Below are 24582 nucleotides of genomic sequence, written 5' to 3'. Positions count from 1 at the left end.
TAGCAGTGGAGCTGATTTAGTGAGCAGTGGGGACTCTAAGAGAAGGAGTGGCATTGGGATAAGATTTGCATGCACTTTCAAACTCCAGTGGGACAGAGGGAAGCCATTCCAAATCCTTTCTCACAGGAGACCTCACGGAAATCTGCCAGCCAACTCATGATGTAGTCACAGGTTGAGAGAAGCATCAACTGAGCATTGCGACAGAATCATGACTGGGGACAAAACTCATTGGCCAGGACGGAAGGACGTGCAGGAAGTGTGCTATAGCCATGGGCACAGGAGCTGAGCACCTCTACTTCACTGGCAGATCAAGAGGGGCATGGCCTGAAACTCACAGTTTTTGTCTCCACTGGGAAGGCTTATGGCCTGGGGCAGTTTTGAGTTCCATGCGCAGGCTCCCTGGAACCCAGCTAGTTGCGGCAAAGCACTGTGGGTGTGAGACCTGCCTTGCCAAGTACTTGGGAACTGAGTGGGGCCTACTGCCACCGGCTCCATTGCTGTTCCTCATGTGGATCTTTTGTGCAGTGGAGGCAGCAGCACTCCTCCCTGGAACAGTATTCCAGTGGTCGGGGAACTGCCTTCTGATCACCACTGGGGCCACTGCTTGAGCCTGTATATGGGGAGCCAGAGTGCAAACTTGCCGGACCCACCCGCACCCAGCTTTGTCCTTCCATCCATCCTAATAGCCTAACGTGATGGGCAGGTACATTTGGGAACTCCATGGCCCAGCCCATTGCCTGATACACAAGAATATCTACCTTGGGTAAAATAAGGCAGGCACAAATTCCACTGTTACCAACATAGCTGGTGCTCTTTGGCAAGCTCCACTTCCTGGCTGGAGGCCAACTGGCACATCCCATTACACCATCTGAAAACAAAATGACACACAAGAATATCTACCTTGGGTAAAATAAGGCAGGCACAAATTCCACTGTTACCAACATAGCTGGTGCTCTTTGGCAAGCTCCACTTCCTGGCTGGAGGCCAACTGGCACATCCCATTACACCATCTGAAAACAAAATGACACAGTGCTCAGGAAGGAGAAAACGTTTATGTGACCTCAACTACTGCCATTGCCTGCATTACCCTGGCCAACAAGGAGGTCTTGAGTATGTCCACGTGCCCAATACTACTAAAGCTGGCATTTGAGAAAGCCAACACAATAACGTTATTTATAACCAAGGAAAACTTACTTCTTGTCCACCCTCATCAGAGCTGGTGCTGGTACCTGCCACTGGGAGACTAGAGTACAGGTGACATCACCGGATCCCTTGCAGACATTCCCTAGGACCATCATAAGTATGGCAGCCCCACTGGGTGAACAGACCCAGAGGAGCAGCAGGATTACAGTAATCTGGCCGGCAAGGACTGCTACTTTTAGGGGAAGGGAGAGTAGACAACATTAAGGGAGACCCCGTGAGACAAAAGAAACCAAACTGCAGGCCCTGAGTCCCTGAACTTTCCACTTATGAGAAGTTTCTTACAGCAGAGGCACAGGTGCAATGCTGGGTTCAATGGGGAAGGTCTGCCCAACAATCAGGCAGCCCTGGTGCTCATGAAGGGTCTTGGAGAAGGGGAGTTCTCCCCCTCATCTACCACTGCAGACACAGTTGGGACTTCTCGCACAGGAGCTTGGAGTGGATAAACCTGTAGACAGCCCTCCTCGAACACTTCAGGGTGACAGCCTCCCCACAGGAGGAATGCCCTCCCGGTTCAGGCTTGCAGAAGAGGTAGCCTCACAACCCCTCACAACATGCAACAACAGCATTCCTGCAGCTGAAAAGAGGTGCCTGTCTGATCTGAATAGCTAAAACACTGAGTAAGGAGTGTGATTGGCAGGTGGATTGTTTTCTTGCTGGTTTGGAAGGAGAGCTGTAGTGGCGCCCTCTCTTCCACCTTAGAAGACCTCAGTGCATTTCACTGAGAACTTTCCCAGGCACCTCTGCCAAGGATGGAACCTTTGCCCACCATTTGGGTACTGCATTTACTGGCCTGCTTTAGCCACAGCTAGTTTTTACCTGTGGGCACTTCCTACTGGCTTGAAGCCTGAATTGTTCAACCTAGTTGTATTAGTACATTCTCATACGGCTGTAAAAGACTGCCTGAGACTTTTACCAAGGAAAGAGATTTAATTGACTCACAGTTCTGCAGTGCTAGGGAGGCCTCAGGAAACTTACAGTCCCGGTGAAAGGGCAAGCAAATATCTCCTTCTCCACATGATGTAAGGAAGGAGAAGTGCTGAGCAAAAGGGGGAAAAATCCTTATAAAACCAGCAGATCTCATGAGAACTCACTACCATGAGAACAGCATGCAGATAACCACCCCATGGTTCAACTACCTCCCACTAGGTTCCTCTCATGACACGTGGGGATTATGGAAACTACAATTCAAGTTGAGATTTGGGTGAGGACACAGCCAAACCACATCACTAGTGAATAAAGTACTGGGAGAAATTTTGTTTTTTTTCAAATTGCACAATACTGAGTAATGAGATAAGCTTCATGAGACCTTTGCCATTCCAACTGCACAGGAGACAGTGAACTTGCTTTCACAACTAGTATATCACTACTGTAACCAGCATCACTTAAATTACAAACAATATTTAATAATAATGCTTAGGAATGTGTACAATGGAGTACAATAATGAAGAAAAGAGAACTTATTACCCTCAAATTTGGATAATAACCATTGAAGAAGGAATCATGGAGGCTGTAACTAGCTAAGGACACAACAGGAGGCTCCAGGTTTTTGCAGTTTTCATCGTCATAATTTGGGTTGCTACGTGGTTGTTTGTTTTGAATAAATGGTTAATCTGCACTTTCACATTTTTTTGTACTTTCTACATGTGTTTTCTGACACAGAGAAAAAAATGTAATTTTAATGTGCCCATTTTGATGAGCAGACAAACACAAAATTGACCACAAAATGCGTTCATAGAGACAATGTCATACAAGGGTAAAGACTTACCTCTCACTCTAACACAAACAAAATTACAAAGAGACTTAAAGAAAAAAAAAGTTAGGATAGTATATTTGTTTATCCTTACACTGCTATAAAGAAATACCTAAGACTGGGTAATTTATAAAGAAAAGAGGGTAAAGTGGCTCACAGTTATGCAGGCTGTACAGGTTGCATGGCTGGGGAGGTCTCAGGGAACTTTGAATCATGGCAGAGGTTGAAAGGGAAGCAGGCACATTTTACATGACCCAGAGCAGGAGGAGGAGAGAGAAGGGAGTGGTGCTACACACTTTTAAACAACTAGATCTCTTGATAACTCACTCACTGTTATGAGACCACCACCAAAGGATCCAATCCTTTCATCCAATCACCTCCCACCTGGCCCCACCTCCAACACTAGGAATTATAATTTGACATGAGATTTGGTGTGGGGACACTGACCCATACCATATCAGATAGTTTAACACTATCTGAATAAAAATGTAAAAAAATTCTTACCTTTCTAAAACCACATTATACTTACTTTCGGATGAAGATTTAAAAAGCTGATTTATTCTGAAAGTTTATTCACTAAGTTTAAGGTTGTATCTATTTTGCTGCCCTGCATCCAGTTTCTGTATTAGTTCACTGGTGCTGTCAAGACAAAGTACCACCCGCTGTGTAGGTTAAACAACAGAAATCTATTATTTCACAGTTCTGGTGGCTAGAAGTCTAAGATCAAGGTGTTAACAGAATTGATTTTTTTTTTTTCTGAAAGCTGTGAGGAAGAACCTATTTAATGGCTTTCTGTTACCTTCCGGTGGTTTGCTGGCAAATCTTGGTGTTCTTGGCTTGTAGAAGCATCACATCACCCTGATGTCTGCCTTTATTTCCGCTTGACATTTTCTTTGTGTCTATGTCTGCCTCCAACGTTCCCTTTTCATAAGGACATTAATAAAATTGAATTAGGGTACACCTTAATGACCTCATTTTATCTTCATGACCTTTGTAAAGACCCTATCTGCAAATAAGGTCACATTCTGAGGCACTCTGGCTTGGAACTTTAACATAGAAATTTTGAGGAGACACGATTTAATGCGTAACAGCTTTTTTTCCCCCTATATTTTCATCTGTCAACCTTTTTCTCCTTTGGTTCTGATCCAAACATATTTAATGGTTTCTTTTTTATTGTTCGCTCCTGTGTACTCATTGGCCTAATGTACGTGAGTTACATTTTATGCATGTTGAATTAAAATTATCAGCAACATTTTTAATCATCACTAAATCTCTTGTTATTTACTACTATAAATCAAATGAAAATTATTAAGATATTTCTCAAATTTCCAAAAGATAGATCTATGGTAGAAGGAAACTTCCACATAAGGACTTTACAGTTAATTAAATCAGCTAAAGCTGGTTCCCCTAATCTTCACTATAAACTTACTCTTACTCTGTTCGTCTACTCATTAGTGATTATATGTATGTTTTCTCCCTTAAATGTATTTCCTCATCTCAAACTCTTAGTGCTTCTGAATTTAGCTATGTATTATCTATTGTTTTTGTTTATTTTTAAATTTGCTTATTATTTAAATAGAGGCAATAACCAAATTATTCCTTTATTTTGGGACCCATAATTTCATTAGAGCATAACATGCTAATTAACAGAGATGTATCTATGAGATCTCTTTATATAACACATGTTTATGAAAAAGTAGGAAACGTTGTTATTTGGAGAAATGCTCATAGGACTTTGAGATGTACCTTGAAAACATTGCTACTGAAAAGCATAATTACAAAGATCAACTTATTGTTATCAGAAACTGTTATTAACTATTTTGACAAGTCTTTATGTCTTAATTAAACTAGTATGTTAGAAATAACAAATTCTGCCACAGAATTTTAAATTCCACACAATGTATTCTTTACTTAAGGTAAATGTATGCAATACTTCTGAAGTTATATTAATATTGTAATTTAGAATCTTATTTAAATAGCTGAAACTACATTGTCTCTGGTAGTGGAAAGAATCCTGTAACAAAGATTTACTGCTATGGGGTATCTTATTGTTCAGAAAACTTTGCAAATAGATTTTATGAACCTAAAAATCCATAATGTATTTTGAATTCTGTAGAGAAAAGCACTGGGTCCACAGTAGAAATACAAGTGTTTTATTTTTTCAATATTTCTCAAAATATCCCCTGGGTTAGTCAATCAAAGATTTGGAGTATAGTGATTGGTAAAGAAAAAATTGAGTTACTTAACAAAATGCTGTGCCCTCTGCATGATATTTATTACCTCTCTGATAGAATTTATTTTTCTTCATTTATATTCACACATAAGAATAGTATACAGTTTTATTCAGCTTATGCATTATATTATTGCATGTCCTTAAGACATGATGATACTGTAAATGAGTATTGCTATCTGTTTAAAAACTAAATTGAAACTTGCTTTTATTTCCTATGTAGAAAATAATGAAATGTCCTCTTTTCTCAAATTCCCATTGTGGTCATTATGCTTTTGAACAGTCAATAAATGATGTATATACTATTCTGTTGACTATCATCTTCTTATTATGTTTCTTAAAAGACTCTCAACACAGTTATATTGAAAATGTATTCTTCATAAGAACAAATTTATTTTTATCAAATAAATACAATTTTAATAAATGTATTCTTTACCATTTATTCAAGGCCTTATTAGCATTCCTGTAAATAACAATAAGTTTTCTATCTTTTCATAAACATGCATTATATAAATAAATAAATGTATTCTGAATAAATAAATAAATTAATCAGAATCCTTTGTAGGGTTAGGAAAGCATCGTTGCAAGTGTTAAGTTTGTTTACCATATTTTCTGGAAGGATTCTTGTTAAACTATTATTTTGTATTAATAAATATTTTATAATATGAATAATCAACTCTAAAATATTTCTAATCTCATTAAAAACTTTTTAAAATTATGCTTGTAGCAGAGAAGGGGAGGAAATGAGGAGATGTTAGCCAGAGGGTACACACTTGCAGTTATGTAGGATGAATAAGTCTACAGATCCAATGCATAGCATGAGGATGACAGTTGATAATATTGTATACTAAAAACTTGCTAAGAGGGTAGATTTTTGATGCTCTTACCACACACAGAAACAAACACACAGAAGGGAACTATGTAAGGAGATAAATAAGTTAATATGTTTAACTGTAGTAATCATTTTACTATGTGTGTGTATATGTGTGTGTGTACGTATATTAGAATAGCATGTTGAACACATTAAATATACAGTTGTCCCTCAGTATTCAGAGGGGATTGGCTCTAAGACCCCCAAGATAGCAAAATCCACAGATGCTCAAGTTCCTTACATAAAATGGTGCAGTATTTGCATATAACCTATGCACACCCTGCTGTATATTTTAAGTCACCTCTAGGTAACTTATAATACCGAATACAATGTAAATGCTATGTAAACAGTTGCACTTTAAAAATTGTATTATCTTTATTGTTGTATTGCTATTTTTTTTCCAAATAATTTTGACCTATGTTTGACAGAACACACAGATGTGGAACCCATGCATAGGTTCTACGTTATGCTTCATAACACAAGACAGAAATCTAAACCATGATTTGATGATGATGATGGGAAGGCCTACTTATGATGCATACTTAATTTTATTATAAGCTTCTATTAACCCTCTAGATAATATCATTAATTAATGCAAGTAGCATAGCAGTATTCACTAACTTTATTGCACTATGATATCGTTATTAATTTGAAAATATGAACATTAAAGGATGTATACCCTTCTCTAAATACTTTTTGCTGTTTACTGGCTGTTGGATACTGAGAAACTTCTCAAATGCCTCTCAGAACTATGTGTTTCTCTGAAAATTTTGAATAATAATAACTATATTGCAATGTTAGTATACAAAGTAAGATTATCTGTACTTTTACTCAACTTTCCCCCACATATTTTTAACTTTTATTTTAGATTCAGGGGGCACCTGTGGAGGTTTGCTACACAGGTAAATTGTGTGTTATGGTGGTTTGGTATACAGACTATTTAATGACCCAGATATCAGCATAGTATCCAATAGATAGTTTTTCAATCCTCACCCACCTCCCGCTCTCCACCCTTAAGTAGACTACAGTGCCTGTTGTTCCCTTCTTTGTGTCCATATATCTCCAATATTTAGCCTCCAATTATGTTAGAACATACAGTATTTGGTTTTCCATTGCTGTATTAGTTTGCATAAAATAATGGCTTCAATTCCATCCATGTTGTTAAAAAGAACATAATCTTCTTCTTTTTATGGCTGCAGAGTATTCCATGGTGTATATGTACCATATTTTCTTTATGCAGGCTACATTCATGGGCATTTAGAAGGAGTCCATGTCTTTGCCATTGTGAATAGTGCTGCCATAAACATAGGCGTGCATGTGACTTTATGGTAGAACGACTTATATTCCTTTGGGTATATACCCAATAGTAGGATTGCTGGGTTGAATGATACTTCTGTTTTAAGTTCTTTGAGGAGTTGCCAAACTGCTTTCCACAGTGGCTGAACTAATTGAGATTCCTAGCAGCATTGTATAAATGTTCCTTTTTCTCCATGGCCGCAGAAGCATTGGTTATTTATTGACTTCTGAATAATAGCCATTCTGACTGCTATGAAATAATGCCTCATTGTAATTTTGATTTGCATTTTTGTAGTGATTAAGTTGAGCATTTATTTATATGCTAGTTGGCCACGTGTATATCTTAGTTTTAAAAATGTCTGTTTATATATTTTGCCCGCTTTTTATTGGGGTTTTTTGGTTTTTGCTTGTTGATTTGTTTAAGTTCCTTGTATAGATTCTGGATATTAGACATTTGTCAGATGCAGAGTTTGCAAATATTTTCTCTCATTTTGTAGGCTGTTTACTCTGTTGATAGTTTTATTTGTTGTGCAGAAGTTCTTTAATTTAATTAGATTCCATTTGTCCGTTTTTGTTTTGGTTGCAGTTGTTTTTGGCATCTTCATTATGAAATCTTTGTCAGGGCCTATGTCTAGAATGGTATTTCCTAGGTTATCTTCCAGAGATTTTATAGTTTTAGGTTGTGCATTTACATCTTTAATTCATCTAGAGTTGATTTTTGTATGTGGTATAAGGAAGGGGTTCAGTTTTAATCTTCTGCGTATGGTTACTACCATTTATTGAATAGGGAGTCCTTTCTCCATTGCTTGTTTTTGTTGATCTTGTTGAAGATGAGACGATTGTAGGTGTGCAGCATTATTTCTAGGTTCCCTTCTGTTACATTTATCTAGTGTCTACTTTGTAGAAGTATCATGCTGTTTTTGGTATTGTTGTCTTGTAGTATAGTTTGTAGTTGGATAATGTGATGTCTCCAACTTTGTTCTTTTTACATAGGATTGCCTTGGCTACTAGGGCTCTTTTTTGGTTCCATATGAATTTTAGACTAGTTTCTTTCCAATTATGTAAAGAATGTCATTGGTATTTTGATAGGAATAGCATTGACTCTATACTTTGCCTTGGGCCATATGGCCATTTTAATAATATTGATTCTTCCTTTTTGGATGCCTTTTGTTTCTTTCTGTTGCTTAATTGCTCTGGCTAGGACTTCCAGGACTATGTTGAGTAAGAGTAGTGAGAGAGGGCAGCCTTGTCTTACGATTTTTCAAGAGGAAGCCTTCCAGCTTTTGCCCATTCAGTATGACGCTGGCTGTGAGTTTTGCATAGATGGCTCTTACTGTTTTGAAGTATGTTCCTTCACTGACTACTTAGTTGAGGATTTTTGACATGAAGTGATATTGAATTTTATCTAAAGCCTTTTATGCATTTACTGAGATGATTATGTGGTTTTGTTTTTACTTCTGTTTATGTGATGAATCACATTTATTGATTTGTGTATGTTGATCAAATATGCATCCCAAGGATAAAGCCTACTTGAACATAGTAGACTAGCTTTTTGATGTGCTGCTGGATTTTGTTTGCTAGTATTTTGTTGGGGATTTTTTCCATCAATGTTCATCAAGGATATTGGCCTGAAGTTTTTCATGTTGTTGTTATGTCTCTGCCAGTTTTGGGTATTAGGATGATACTGGCCTCACAGAATGAGTTAGGTAGGTGTCACTCCTCTTCATTTTGTGGAATAGTTTCAATAGGAATGGTACCAGGTCTTCATTGTACATTTGGCAGAATTTGGCTGTAAATCTATCTGGTCCTGGAATTTTATTGTTAGGTAGACTTTTCATTACTGGTTCAATTTTAGAACTCATTATTAGTCTGTTCAAGGATTCAATTTCTTCCTGGATCAATCTTAAGAAGTTGTATGTTTCCAGGATTTTATCAACTCCTAGGTTTTCTAGATTGTGTGCAAAGAGGTGTTCATAGTAGTCTTTGAAAGTTTTATTGTATTTCTGTGGGGTCAATGGTAATGACTGCTTTGTCATTTCTGATTATGTTTATTAGGACTTTCTCTCCTTTTTTAAATTGATCTAGCTAACGGTCTATCTATCCTATTAGTTCTTTCCAATAAAAAAAAAATCCTGGATTTGTTGATCTTTTGTATGGTTTTTGTGTCTCTATTTCTTTCAGTTCAGCTTTGATTTTCATTATTTTTTGTCTTCTGCTAGCCTTGGGGTTGATTTGCTCTTCTTTCTCTAGTTCCTATAGTTGTGATGTTAGACTGTTAAATGGAGATCTTTCTAACTTTTTGATGTGGGTGATTATTGCAATAAACTTCCCTCTCAGCATTCCTTTAGCTGTGTTCCAGAGATTCTGGTATGTTTTATTCTTGTTCTCATTAGTTTCACAGAATTTGTGGGCTTATGTCATTATTTTCCCAGAAATCATATAGGAGTAGGTTGTTTAATTTTCATGTAATTTTATGGTTTTGAGCACTTTTCTTGGCATTGATTTTTATTCTTATTGCACTGTGGTCCAAGAGTGTGGTTGATATAATCCCTTTTTAATTTAATTGTTGGAGATTGTTTTATGCCTGACTATGGGGTTGATTTTAAAGCATGTACAATATGAAGGTGAGAAGAATGTATATTCTGTTGTTTTTAGTGGAAAGTTCTGTAGATTTATGTTAGGCCCATTTTGTCAGGCGCCAAGATCCGGTTCTGAATATCTTTGTTAGTTTTCTGCCTCAATAATTTTTTTTAATACTATAAGTGGAGTGTTGAAATTTCCCACTGTTAATTTGGGGTTTTCTAAGTCCCTTCATAGGTCTCTAAGGACTTGCAGTATGCATCTGGCAGTATTTATATTTAGAATAGCTAGGTCTTCTTGTTGAATTGAGTCCTTAACCATTATGCAATGCCTATTTTTTTTAACTTTTGTTGGTTTAAAGTTCATTTGTGTTTTTTAATTTTTTTTCCCTCAGAGTAGAGTAACAATTGCTTTTTTTTCTGTTTTTATTTGCTTGGTAGATTTTTCTTCATCACCTTACTTTGAGCTTCTATGTGTAATTACATATGTGATGAGTCTCTTGAAGACAGCATACAGTTGTCTTGCTTCTTTATCCACTTGGCACTCTGTGCCTTTTAATTGGGGCATTTAACTCATTTACATTCAAGATTAGTATTGATATGGGTAAATTTGATCCTTTTATCTTGTTAGCTGGTTATTAGGCAGACTTTTTTTGTGTGGTTGCTTCATAGTGTCACTGGTTCCTGTACTTTAGAGTGTTTTTGTAGTGGCTAGTAATGATCTTTCCTTCCTATATTTAACACATTCTTCAAGACCTTTTGTAAGGCAGGTCTAATGGTAACAAATTTCCTTAGCATTTGCTTGTCTGAAAAGGATCTTATTTCTCCTTTGCTTATGAAGCTTTGTTTGACAGGACATAAGATTCTTGGTTAAAAATTCTGTCCTTTAAAAATGCTAAATATAGGCACCCAACATCTTCTGGCTTGCAAGGTTTCTGATGAAAGATCTAGAGTTAGCCCAATGGGGTTGCTTGCTTTCTCTCCCTCTCTTTCATAGATGCCATCTTGATCTCTTTACATAATCCCATATTTATTTCAGGTATTATTCATTCTTCTTTATTTTCTTCTTTATTTTATTTATTTATTTATTCATCTGACTGAGTTATTTCAAAGATCCAGTCTTCAAGTTCAATCTTTGGGATTTTTCCTCACCTTCGTTGATTCTGCTGTTAATACTTGCAGTTTACATTCTCAACTTCTTGAAGTGAGTTTTTCAGCTCTTTCAGATCACTTTGATTCTTTATTAAAGTGGGCATTTCACCTCTCATCTTCTGTATGCTTTTATTGTATTTTTTAGATGTCTGGATGGGGATTTGACTTTCTCCTGAATCTAGATGATTTTCATTTTTATCCATATTCTGAATTCTATTTCTGTCATTTTAGCCTGTTTAAGAACCATTACTATGGAACTATTGTGGCCAGTTGGAAGAAAAAACACTGGCCTTTTGAGTTGCCATAGTTCTTACACTGGTTCTTTCTCATTTTTGTGGGCTGATACTCCTTCAATTTTTGAAGTTTCTGTCCTTTGGATGTTTTCTTTTTTATCTTCTTTGATGTCTTTTGGGGTTTGATTGTGGTATAGGGTGGTTTCAGTCAACTGAATTTATTCCTGAAATATTTTAGGGGCTCAAGGCTCAACTCAAGACTCCTGAGTTGCGTGCTTTAACTCTGGGGGGCTGGTATTGGGCCCCAAGCTTTGTTCTCTTGCCTCTTGAGGTTATGAATTTACTGCCCTGCAGGGACCAAAGTGTTCCTGGACTGCTTATAATAACACTCCAATAGGTGGTGCCAGCCAAAGTGCTTTGCTGGGCAGTAGCAGTAGGATCTATGCTTGTTCACATGTGCCAGCAGGAGCAGCAGCACAGTGGGGTGCATACTCATTGGCTGAGGTGAGGTTCTGGTTGGCACAGATGTGCCAGTCTCCATGTGCATGTTTGCAGTGGTGGTGGTCATAGCATAGCATGTGCTGGGGGTGAGGCCATTGGTGACTGTGGGCACATTCATGTCAGTGACACTGTTGGTGTAGGGGCAGGGCACTGGCAGGAACAGGGTTGGCACTTTCTGTGCATTCCTTTGTGATAGTGGCATTAGTAGTGCTGTGTGGGGGTGGGGCTGCCAGTCTTTGTGTGCAGGTTTGGTCTGGCTACAGTGTCAGCATGGGAGTGAGATGCAGGTGGGCATGGATCTTGTGGGCTCCATGCCATGAAGCACTGGCTGCAATGGCAGTGCAGGGTGGGGCTGCTTGTCTCCTTCTCTGTGTTTGCATTGGCAATGGTGGCACAGTTTGTGGGGGGGGGTGTTCTTACAGCAGTAGTTGCACATTGGGATGCAGACATACATGTACACTGGCAGGGAAGGGGAGGTAAGTTTTTTCCATGTGCACACATGCTGGCACAGCAATGTTGGGGTGGCCATGGGAAAGTGCATGCTGGCAAAGTGGCATGGGGGTGCTGTGGTATGGAAAGGTGGGCTGGTGTGTGTCAGTGTGAGCTGCTCTGCTGGAGCTCTCTGACAGTCAGGCATGGTCTGCCAGCACAGGAGCTATGACGCAAGCCCCTGGAAGACACTCTGGCTAGCCATACAACGCTGCACTACAAGCAGATATTGCCAGGGTAGGGCACCAGGAAAGGCCAACACACAGGAGCATTCTCAGATAAGACTGACCCTGTCTCATGGGCAAGATCACCCTGCTCTGTTCATGCCCAGTAGTTTCTCTAAGGCTAAGGTCTCCTAGAGGAGCAAGGTGAAACTTGGGGGATTGGTGCCCGTGGCCATGCTCCACTATAGATACTTCCACATCAAACTCTAGGGGCTCTGCACCAGCTGGAGTTCTCTTCCCTGAGAGGTTGAATTTTTGATGTCAACATTAACATCTTTTTATATTTCATATTGTTTTATAAATAATTGCAGTTATTATTTTTAATAGCTTTGCTTTTTAACTTTCATACTAAAGGTATGAATGATTTACCTACTGTCATTACAGTATTGGCATATTCTAATTTTGACTGTATTTACTTTTACTGTGAGTTTTCTACTTCCAAATGTTTTTGTGTTACTCATCAGCATCCTTTTCTTTTAGCTTGAATAACTCCTTTTATTATCTCTTATAATACAGTCCTGCTGGTGATAAATTTATTCAGTTTTTGTTTGCCTGGGAAAGTATCTTTCCCTCATTTCTGAAGAACAGTTTTACTGGGCACAGTATTCTTTGCTGACAGATTTTTGCTTATTTTTTCTTCAGCTCTTTGAATACATCATCCCACTCCTCCTAACCTATAAAAAGAAAGTCTGCTGCCAGATATATTGGAACTTCCTTATTTGCTTATTTTTATCTTGGTGCTTTTATGATTCTATCTTTGTTTTTGATCTTTGATAGTTGGATAATAATATGTCTTCCTGTACTCTTAATTGTATCAAATCTGATGTTCACCTTTGATCTTCCTTTACTGGAATATGTATGCCTTTCTTTAGGGCTGAAAAGTTTCTTACTATAAGCTTTCTACCCCTTTGTCTTTTTCTATTCCCTCTTAAACTTCAATGAATCAAAAATTTGCTCTTTTCATGCTGTCCTGTAAATATTGCAGGATTTCTTCATTTTTTTATTTTTTCCCATGACTGTATATTTTCATATAACCTATCTTTGAGTTCACAGATTCATTTTTCTGCTTGATCAATTCTGCTGATGATGCTCTCTATTAAATTTCTTACTTCATTCATTATATTTTTTAGTTTTAGGATTTGTTTTATTTCACTTTTAATTTTTATTTTATTCTGTCTATTAAATTCTTTATTCTGTTCCTTTATGGTTTTCCTCATTTTTTTGTATTATTTCTCTTTGTTTTCTTAAAGTTTTCTGAACTTCCTTAAATGGCTATTTTGACATTTTGGGGGGCAGTTCATACATCTCCATCACCTTAGGGTTGGCCACTGACAATTTGTTTTGTTTATTTGGTGACATCTTATTTCTCTGATTGTTTCTGATCCTTGTGCTTATTCATTGATGTCTGCACATTGAAAAAATTCCAGTCTTTGCAGTCTAGATTTATCTAAAAATATTCTTCAACTTTAAGTCTTTCCAGAGATACTGAGCTGTTCAGCTAATGTGATCACTAAGCCTGTAACAACTGCAGCAGTTGCAATGCTAGAGATGAATTAAGCATAAGATTTCCATGGTTAGTGCAGTGTTAGGCTGTAATCCTGTGGACATCAAGGCTGGTGCTGTGCTGGGGTGCATCTGAAGTCCACAGCCACTGAGGCTAGTGCAATAATGGGGCACACATAAAGTCAGTAGCATCCGAGGGCTGCCTCCTGTAAAGTTTTTCCGGAAGTCAAGCCTTCTGTAGTCAGCCAGCAGTGATTTGAGCCAGAGACCAAATTTGTTTTAAGGGGGCTACAGGTTCTTGCCTGTTACTGGGGCAGATCAGGAGGCTCAGTCCACAGTACTGGCATGGATTGAGGGGATTTAGGGTTTTTCCTGGTACTGGGTTTTAGTATGATGGCCTCAGTATACCAAGACAAAGTCCTATGCTCACTTTCTTCTCTTTTTTCCAATAAGACAGTATATTTTTCACATTGTGCTTCCTGGAGTTGAGAGAGGAATGACGTGGATAAGGTAATACGTTTTTTTCTCCCCTATTCAATGCATCTTTTCTTATTATTATGCCGAAACAATGCCTATGATCTTTCCCCTCACTTCCTTAGCTCTTCTGAAGATACTTTTGCATGTGGATAACTGTTCAAATTTATGTTACTGTAGGAGAATAATCATGGGATTGTCCTATTTTTCCATTTGCTCTGCCTTCTTACCAATGAAAAATAGATTAAAAATGCCTGACTAGAGATTAAAGTTCCTATTACTTTCCATATAATACAACTTAAAATAGGCCTATGCCAAGATATATGCTAGCGTTCACCAATTTTAACTTTTTATTTAAACATCTTCCTCTACTTTAACATTAGGCCCAGGAATTTTAGTAAAAGTTACTTTTATACTTTTCTTTTGCTAATTGTGTGGACTTTGGTAACATTTAATGAGACAGAGGTGATAGAAAAAGAAATAGGATTTGGGAGAGCTCTATATTTTATGCAGAGGTTCTAGAGTATTTTATGACCTATTACCACAAAATTAGTTATTTGACTGCACAGGTTTATACCTCCATAGAGGTATCTCCACTTGGGAGTTAGATTCAAGAATTATCAGCAGAACTGAAGATATAGAGGTTGAGGGGAGGAATGTACCATGAAAAAAAGGGACTTAGGATGGCCACAGCAAACACTCCCAGTGAAAAACTGGCAAAGGAAGAGTTTGCAAAAAGACAAGACAGATTATAGGCAGAAAACCAAGACGCCTACAGAAGACATAGACATAATGAAATACTATTCAACCATAGAAAAGCAGAAAATTCTGTTATTTGTAATGGTTTGAATTAGCCTGGAGGATATTTTGTTAAATGAAATAAATCATAAACAGACAATACTGCATTATCTCACTCATATGTGAAATCTAAAAATGTTGAACTCATAGAAGCAGAGAGTACAATGGTGGTAAACGGGCTAGGATGGCTGGAGTGGGGAAATACTGGGGAGATGATGATCAAAGGACACAACATTTTAGTTAAATATAAGGAATAAGTTGAAAAAGTATATTGCACAGCATGGTGACTATAAGTCATAATGTGTTACTGAAAAATGTTTAAACAATGGTTGTAAAGGGTCCTCATCACATGAAAGAATAACTGTGTGAGGTAATTCATATGTTAATAACTATAATTAGTCATTCTGCAATGAATAAATCCTCAAAACATCATGTATACGGAAAACAGATACAATGTTATCCATCAGTATAAAAAGAAAGAAAGAAAGAGAAGAATGAAGGTAGGAAGAAAAAGAAAATAAGGAGGGAAGGAAGGAATAAATGATGGGTATTGGTTATTTCTGAATAAAGAAAAATGTCTCAAAATCAAATTCTGTTCATGAATCAAAATATGTGTTTTGTAAGAGGGATGTCTTTGGGAACCATACGTTTGCTTTAATCATACTGATTTAACAGGCTGTTTCAAGTGATGTGATAGAGTGCAAATAAAATTAATGGCTGTAGATGTTTGACCAAGATGAAGAAATAGAAAATATAAGCAACATCAAAGCTTCTATTATGCATATTTCTTATTATATAGCCATTTTAATTAAAATTACAACAAACCTGGTACTTTAAATTCTATACCAAAACTGAGTTAATAATTCCTTAATCCCTCAAGTGCTTGCTATATATTGAACTCTTAGTAAATAGCTGTTAAATAAATTAATAGATTTTTTACATAACAAATTATTTGCCAACATATATTAGCACCTGGCGTATTACCTAGAAAATAATAAATGCTTGATAATATTTGTTGAATTAATTCATGTTAGAAATCAGTATTAGCAAGAGGTCTCCAGAGGTTCAAAACCAATAAGTTATATGTATATATATTAAAGGTATTTTATTTTAGAATTGGCTTACAAGATTACAAGGTAAAGTCCCACAATAGACTATCTGCAAGCTGGGGAAGGAGAGAAACCCATAGTGCCTAAGTCCAAGTCCAAAAGCCTCAAAATCAAGTAAGCTAACAGTGCAGCCCTTTGTCTGCTGCCAAAGGCCCAAGAACCCACAAGAAGTCACTGGTGCAAGTCCCAGAGTCCAAAGATCGAAGAGCCTGGAATCTGATGTCTAAGGGCAAGAGGAGTGGAAGCAAGCATCTGGCATGGAAAGAAGAAAGAGAGCCAGAATACTCACCAAGTAAATGTATCTCACCTTCTTCCACTTGCCTTGTTCTAGCTGCACTGGTGGCCGATTAGATGGTGCCCACCTACATTGAGGGTGGGTCTTCCTCTCCCAGTCTGCCAACTCAAATATCAATCTCAGGCAATGCCCTCATAGACTCACACAGAAGCAATACTTTACCAGCCATCTAGGTATCCCTCAATTCAATCAAGTTGACACCTAATATTATTCATCACAACATATGTGTAATGGATTTACTTTAGCCAACATCTCTAAAGCCATAGTGTTATGCAACTATGTGGTAATCAATTATTTGTATCTCATCCAAAGATATTTCCATTTCCCTGGTTCATTTTATGTTCATCATTTGTAAATCTGACATTCTCTTTAGGGTGTAAATTTTTAATAATGAGCATTGCAAATGGAATTCTACACATTTGCTTAGATGTCATGGAATAACTGAAGGGAGCTTGGGCTTTTAATAGGCAAACTTGCTCCCAAGAGGGTGAAGATTAAGACAAAAGATGTTTGTGCCTAGTTGTTTCCCTGTGCTTACAAATCAAATGAATCATTCTATCTCCTTAGGGGCAGATTAAATGAAAAAAAAAAAAAAAAACAGAGAAAGGCCTATTGGTATTTTGTGGAAGTTCTGTATCATGGCCTTTGGTTGCCATGATTAGAGGAAGTATCATTCTATAATTTTAAGGAATTTTTAAAATCTTAATAATGAAACAGGAAAGGAAACTGATTCTCTCTTGAAAGCTCCAGAAGGAGTGCAGCACTTCTGGCACCTAGACTTTAGACTTCTGACCTAAACTCACATTGCTTCAAGCCTCTGAATTTATTCAGAGCAATAGGGAACTAATATAATATTCCATTTTGATTTTATAAATCATTGGGTGTGAATCTAAAATATTTTCATAATTAGCAAATCCTGTAACGTGCATGTAATTTTAATCCTGTTGTTGTGTTATTAGGGTCAACAGAGACATTTGTTGTAGTCTCTCTGTTACAGATGCCTACCCTCCTCATTCTTAAGCAGATTCTTTATTTTTAAGAGGCTGTAATGAAACAAAATTATGATGTAAGTTTATTATGTATATTCTCAGTGATAACACTTAACTATAATTTATTAAATAGAAGTGATTATGTCTCCAAAAAGAAATTTTAGACTGTCAGAGTATATTTCTTATAGAAGAATAAAAGCATTAATTTTTGATCCAAAACATAATATTACTTCATTTGACTTTGATCAAATGTCAAGAAAGTTATAATATATCTACTTTAATCAGCTTATTTGTTTAACATTTGTTAGACAACTTATTGAAACGGGTTTATTGCTTTGACTAAATTCCTCATGTGGTTTGGCTTTGAGTCCAAATCTCATGTCAAATTGTAATCCCCACATGTCAGGAGAGGGACCAGGTGGGAGGTAATTGGATCATGGGAGTGGATTCTCCCTATGCTGTTCTCATGATAGTGAGTGAATTATCACAAGATATGATGGTTTAAGACGTGTAGTACTTTCCCCTTTGCTCTCTCTCCTGACGCCTTGTGAAGAAGGTGTTTGCTGCTTCTTCACCTTCTGCCATGATTGTGTTTCCTGAGGCCTCCCCAACCATGCAGAACTCTGAGTCAACTAAACCTCTTTTCTTTATAAATTATCCAGTCTCAGGTAGTACTTTATAGCAGTGTGAAAACAGACTAATACAATTCCCACTTTATTAAAACAATACACAGAATTGATTTTAAACCTGAGTGAATAATTTAAATAATTATATTTGCATTTTATAGTCTTAATATTTTATTTTTTTGAATAGTCCAAATGTTTTAATAATCTCAATTAATATAAATGTATTAAATTTCCCAGAGCTGGTTTGATTAAGGAAAATAGAAGTCAATTATAGAGGATATGAGAAAAAGTAAAGTATTTCAGTTATAAAAGGCAGAACTCAACAATAGTCATGTAATGCTTACATTTCAGGAACTGATTAAATGAACAATAAGATAGGAATGTAGAAGGCAGAAAGTTTGAACAATTAACAAGCTAAATCCAAAAAAGCCTGTACCCAAAACAGGCAAAGCACCTCTCTACCCACCCAAAACTCATAGAATATTTACAAATATTGACAAATATTCCATAAAGTAGAAACCATACAGACTACATTATATCTCCTTAGAAATTTTAAATACACTTGGAATCTGAAATACCCATTAAAAATAAACAATAGTCACCATAGCTAAAGACTGTCAGACATACAGCCAAGGGAGTACTCAGGAGTATTTTCAGTCCTAAATACATTTATTATCAGGAAACAAGAAAAATGGAAAATAAAACTGTTTATATAATATACCTTAAGGCAGTGTGGGGATCAACAACATCCGTGGAGATATGGTCATCAATGAAAGTAGTCCAGGAGTACGTGAATTCATTTATTAACCATAAGCCTATAAAATGTGTATGCTAACTAGTAATAAAAGTACAAACTGTGTTATATTTTAGAATATCAACTCAGTTGTAACACTAGTTATTTCATCCTGAGTTGGTTGGGAATCACATCTTTGAATATATCAAAATTAAACTGAGTTCCTTGAAGTCAGACATGGCCTTATTTATTTGTATACCTTTAATATAAGCACAATAGAGGTACACAGAGTAAGCACTCAACAGTGTTATATGAATTGAATTAGTTAATGTATGAGGCAGATAATTTCCCAAAATATGGGGCTCACTGGAGGAGTAGGGTGAAACAGAATAAACATATCTGTATGGTGGGTACAAGGCTGGAAAACACTGGCTAAACATGAATCTTCATCTCAGGTCTGTGACGTCACTAGGGTCACGTGCTAGGTGTTCCAAGATTCTGGAGAGGATTTTACCAACATGGAGGAGCTATCAGCTTTCTTACCTTTCTTCCTTGACAGCAAGATTCATGAACTTCAATAATCACAATGTTAAGAAAAGTTAATCTTCAACTATAACAGACTAATTTTTTAAAAATTTAGTCCCTTTTAGCTGTATGTCAAAAGGGCAGGCCAATAGCTACAGCTAGTACAATGACTAGAACACAAGCTCAAATTCCCTGGTATTATAGGAGACAAAAAGATCTCACTAGCTTTCATTTTCTTTACAATTTTTAAAAAGCTTCAATTAAGTACTTCAATTGTATCTAAACATAAAACAGAGGCCCCATCTGTATTAATATTTTAAGCATTCAATATTTGAGCTATGTAAGTCGTGCTAGTAGGTGAATTTAAACATGTCTTAAATAAGGAATATTTACATTTTGAAACCTTCTGATTGTATTAATTTGATCTGGTTTATTTTTAAAACATTCCCCCTTGCTACAGAACATCTTCCTTTTCTGCATTAAAAACAAAATGGCTGTATTTCTCTGCCCAACTTTGCTTAGCTGAATCAATCCTTTTAAAAGCTTTCTTCTTTACTGCTAAACCTATCTTCAATTCTTAACCGACACAACATCAGTCATTCTTACATGAGAACAATACATTAAAATAAATACAAAGAAAAAATTCTCCCAGCAAATACTAGATTCAATCCCAACAATACAGACACAGTCTTAAAAAATCAGTTATGTATTTATTTGCATAGAACCAAAGGAAAGACTTAAAATTCCAACATACATCCTACGAGGCTTAAAATTTAATTACAAATCCAGTTTTGAGGGAAAAAAAGGTTTTGGTTTTCCTCTACTAATGAGGATGATACTGTTTCACATGCTTCAGTTATGTATGCTGAAACACCAGACGCCTATACATCTTTACTTTTCACAGAATTAGTATCCAGTCCAAAAAAGTCTTTTTTGATGATGTACGGAACACACTGCAAAATCACATTTCTTTCGTGTCGAATGTCCGGAGCTAGAAGCATTTCCAAGAGATATGGATGGTGTGTTCTTGGTTCGAATAACGTTTGATAGTTGTGATAATCTTTTTTTCTCTTAGGGTTTGTCTTTTCAAAACTTTTTTTTCGGTTCTCACTCTTGGCTTCTGAAAAATTTCTAACAGTTTCTTTAACATCTTGACTTGGACTCTTAGGAGCACTGCTATCAAGAACCTGGTTTTCTGCCAAAACGTCTGCTTCAGTCTTGATGGGAGTTTCTTCTGGCTCACTCTCTGACCCTGAAAGACTGCCATAGCTACTCATTAGTGAGCATAGGGCTGGTGTCACTTCCTTGGGTATCACAGAATGTTGTGGTTTCTCCTCCTTATCAGACTCAGAATCACTGTTTATCAAAACACCAAGAGGATCTGCATTCGCCTCAGGTGGACCTTCTGGCTTCAAATCACACAAGTGATTGCCTGATCCAGTGACTGCTCTCTGTCTAGAATTGTCGTTTTTCCATTTGTGATTCTCGCCAGGACTTCTGATCTTTGCCATTTGTGAATGTCTGGACATCCCCTTCATCTTGCCATATTGTGTTGTTGTCAATACTGCTCCTCTCTTCTCCTTTTCAAGTTTTAACTTCTTCTTCCTTTCAATATTGGCCAGAGTTGGCTAGTTTTTCCTTCTTTCTTCCCTCCACTGTGCAATTTCCTCTGGAGTGTCTAACTTGATCTTCTTCATGCCAGGAGCATGCATATTTCTCCAATGGAAGTGGACAGTCTTCTCGTGTGCAGTAAAAGAGCAATCTACTTCAGGGCATTTTGTATGTTCAGACGTGTTTGTCATACTTTTCTTGATTTTTAAAACCACGATCACAGGTATCACAAAAAAAGTGAAAAACTGGTTCCTTTCTTTTCTTTTTTTTCTGTTTTCTACTGGGAGGTAAGCTGAAGTCTGTGAATTTTTCATCATACTTTCGTGGATAATAAGAATTTTTAACTGAAGGGTTGAAGGACTTCTGATGCCGAGGAAACCTATCAGAAGACTGTCTCCAATACCACGATGTGGAAGCATGGAAATTCCAAGGCTGGCCGCTGGGTTGAGGCTGAGAATCAAGGGGGGACTGGGCGTCGAAGGGGGGTTGCGCCCCGGGAAGAAGCTGGGCGTCGAAGGGGGGCGGAGCCCCGGGGAGAGACTGGGCCTCTATGGGGGGCTGCGACTCAGAGGAAGGCTTTGACCCGGTTGCGGGAAGCGAGGACGTAAGCGGTGGTGGCAGTGGCGGCAGAATTGCCCAGAACATCCAGCTGTCCCGCGGCGGGGCAGTGTCGGTCAGGGGCCCTAACGTGGGAGTCAGCTCGGGAGACGCACGCCACCCGATAGGAGTCGCGAAATCACCAGTCGGCTCAGCCATACCACCGGCCGGGTCCGGAGTCTAGCACGCGACTGTCTAGTCTTAATATTTTAGAAAGGAGAACTTATCAAAATGAAATCTGGATAATTTATAAGCTCAAATAAATACATTCAAGAGGTTCAGTTATTGACGAGTTATTTATATTGTTTTAAATACCTCTCAAATATTTTCGTAAAATACGTGTGTATACACTGAAATAAGTAGATATTAATCTTATCCATTTATTCAACTTTTATTTGCTGAGCACATCATCTGCCCCAGGCACTATTCTAATTGATATAAATAAGCATTTCCTGGGAATGGTACATGTTTTCTCTCAACTCACAGTATAGAAAGGGAGACGTGCATATATCACAAAGTACTGAATGCTACTTGAAATTTCATCATCAACATTGTATGATAAGATTGACAATATTAAGAGTTACTAATATTAGTACTTACCAATTATAAATGTGCTCCTACCAGATATTAGCATCTTATGTCACTCATTCTTTGCTAAATAAATGCATTATCTAATTAAACCTTTTTAATAATCTTGTCAAAGTAGTATGATTTATTCCATTTTGTAGATGAACAAAATTAGACTCATAAAAGTGACATTACTAGGAAATGTTTACACACCTAAAAAGGAATAACAATGGGGTTTGGAGGCAAAACATGAGCTTTCAAAGCCTTAACTTTCAGCATCAATAACATGTAGCCTCAAATTACAGTTGATCTACAAAGATCAAACTACAGTTGATCTTTTTTGCTGAGAGTTTCAAAAAAGAATAATTCTGACTAACAGGGTATATTTGGGTCTTCTATAATGGAATAGATGGTTTGGAAATTATAATTCAGGCAATGAGAAGTCATTGGAATATTTCAAATAAGAATCAGACCTAATTGAACATTTTAATTAAATAAAGATTATCTTATATAATACCATGTCACATTGTATTTTGTCATATTATGTCATATCAGAAGGCATTAGAGAAATAATTCATAAAACAGAGGGAAAGGAAGGACAGAGAAGCATGTTGACAGTGACAGCTGATGGAGAGAATAGCAACAGGCATACTGCTAGCACAAAGTCACAGCCAAAGAATAATGGAGTTACTCTTTTAAGTATGGTACATATACCCAATTTATTTTTCTTTTTTTTTTAAGATTTTATAATTGAAGTTCATCTTAATACTTTTATTTTTTATTTTTTTATTTTTTTTTGCTAGAAACTGGTTAATCTCTTTTATTTTTTTATTTTTTTATTTTTTTATTGATCATTCTTGGGTGTTTCTGGCAGAGGGGGATTTGGCAGGGTCATAGGACAATAGTGGAGGAAAGGTCAGCAGATAAACAAGTGAACACAGGTCTCTGGTTTTCCTAGGCAGAGGACCCTGCAGCCTTCCCCAGTGTTTGTGTCCCTGGGTACTTGAGATTAGGGAGTGGTGATGACTCTTAACGAGCATGCTGCCTTCAAGCATCTGTTTAACAAAGCACATCTTGCACCGCCCTTAATCCATTTAACCCTGAGTGGACACAGCACATGTTTCAGAGAGCACCGGGTTGGGGGTAAGGTCATAGATCAACAGCATCCCAAGGCAGAAGAATTTTTCTTGGTACAGAACAAAATGGAGTCTCCTATGTCTACTTCTTTCTACACAGACACAGCAACAATCTGATTTCTGTACCTTTTCCCCACATTTCCTCCCTTTTCTAGTTGACAAAACCGCCATCGTCATCATGGCCCATTCTCAATGAGCTGTTGGGTACACCTCCCAGACAGGGTGGCGGCCAGGCAGAGGGGCTTCTCACTTCCCAGAAGGGGTGGCCTGGCAGAGGCGCCCCCCCACCTCCCGGATGGGGCTGCGGCTGGGCGGAGGCGCCCCCCACCTCCCTCCCGGATGGGGTGGCTGGCCGGGCAGGGGCTGCCCCCCACCTCCCTCCCGGATGGGGCGGCTGGCTGGCTGGGGGCTGCCCCCCACCTCCCTCCCGGACGGGGCGGCTGCCGGGCAGAGACGCTCCTCACCTCCCAGACTGGGTCGCGGCCAGGCAGAGGCACTCCTCACATCCCAGACGGGACGGCAGGGCAGAGGCGCTCCCCACATCTCAGACGATGGGCGGCCGGGCAGAGACGCTCCTCACTTCCTAGAGGGGATGGCGGCCGGGAAGAGGCACTCCTCACTTCCAAGACTGGACAGCCCAGCAGAGGGGCTCCTCACATCCCAGACGATGGGTGGCTAGGCAGAGACGCTCCTCACTTCCCAGACCAGGTGGCGGCCGGGAAGAGGCTGCAATCTCAGCACTTTGGGAGGCCAAGGCAGGCAGCTGGGAGGTGGAGGTTGTAGCTAGCCGAGATCACGCCACTGCACTCCAGCCTGGGCAACATTGAGCACTGAGTGAACCAGACTCCGTCTGCAATCCCGGCACCTCGGGAGGCCGAGGCTGGCAGATCACTCGTGGTTAGGAGCTGGAGACAAGCCCAGCCAACACAGCAAAACCCCGTCTCCACCAAAAAAATACGAAAACTAGTCAGGCGTGGCGGCGCGTGCCTGCAATCGCAGGCACTCGGCAGGCTGAGGCAGGCGAATCAGGCAGGGAGGTTGCAGTGAGCCGAGATGGCAGCAGTACAGTCCAGCTTCCGCTCGGCATCAGA

General features: G+C 38.3%; 1 pseudogene; it reads right to left on the bottom strand.

Annotated features, from left to right (window-relative positions):
• Window positions 1–18832: 18832 nt before the first annotated feature.
• On the bottom strand, window positions 18833–23853 carry LOC134730597 (FMR1-interacting protein NUFIP1-like; annotated as a pseudogene).
• Window positions 23854–24582: the final 729 nt, after the last annotated feature.

This window comes from Pan paniscus, chromosome 5, assembly GCF_029289425.2.
Source record: "Pan paniscus chromosome 5, NHGRI_mPanPan1-v2.0_pri, whole genome shotgun sequence".
NCBI classification, from domain to species: domain Eukaryota; kingdom Metazoa; phylum Chordata; class Mammalia; order Primates; family Hominidae; genus Pan; species Pan paniscus.
Note: the sequence above shows the minus strand (reverse complement) of the source record. Positions and strands in the feature narration are given on the sequence as shown.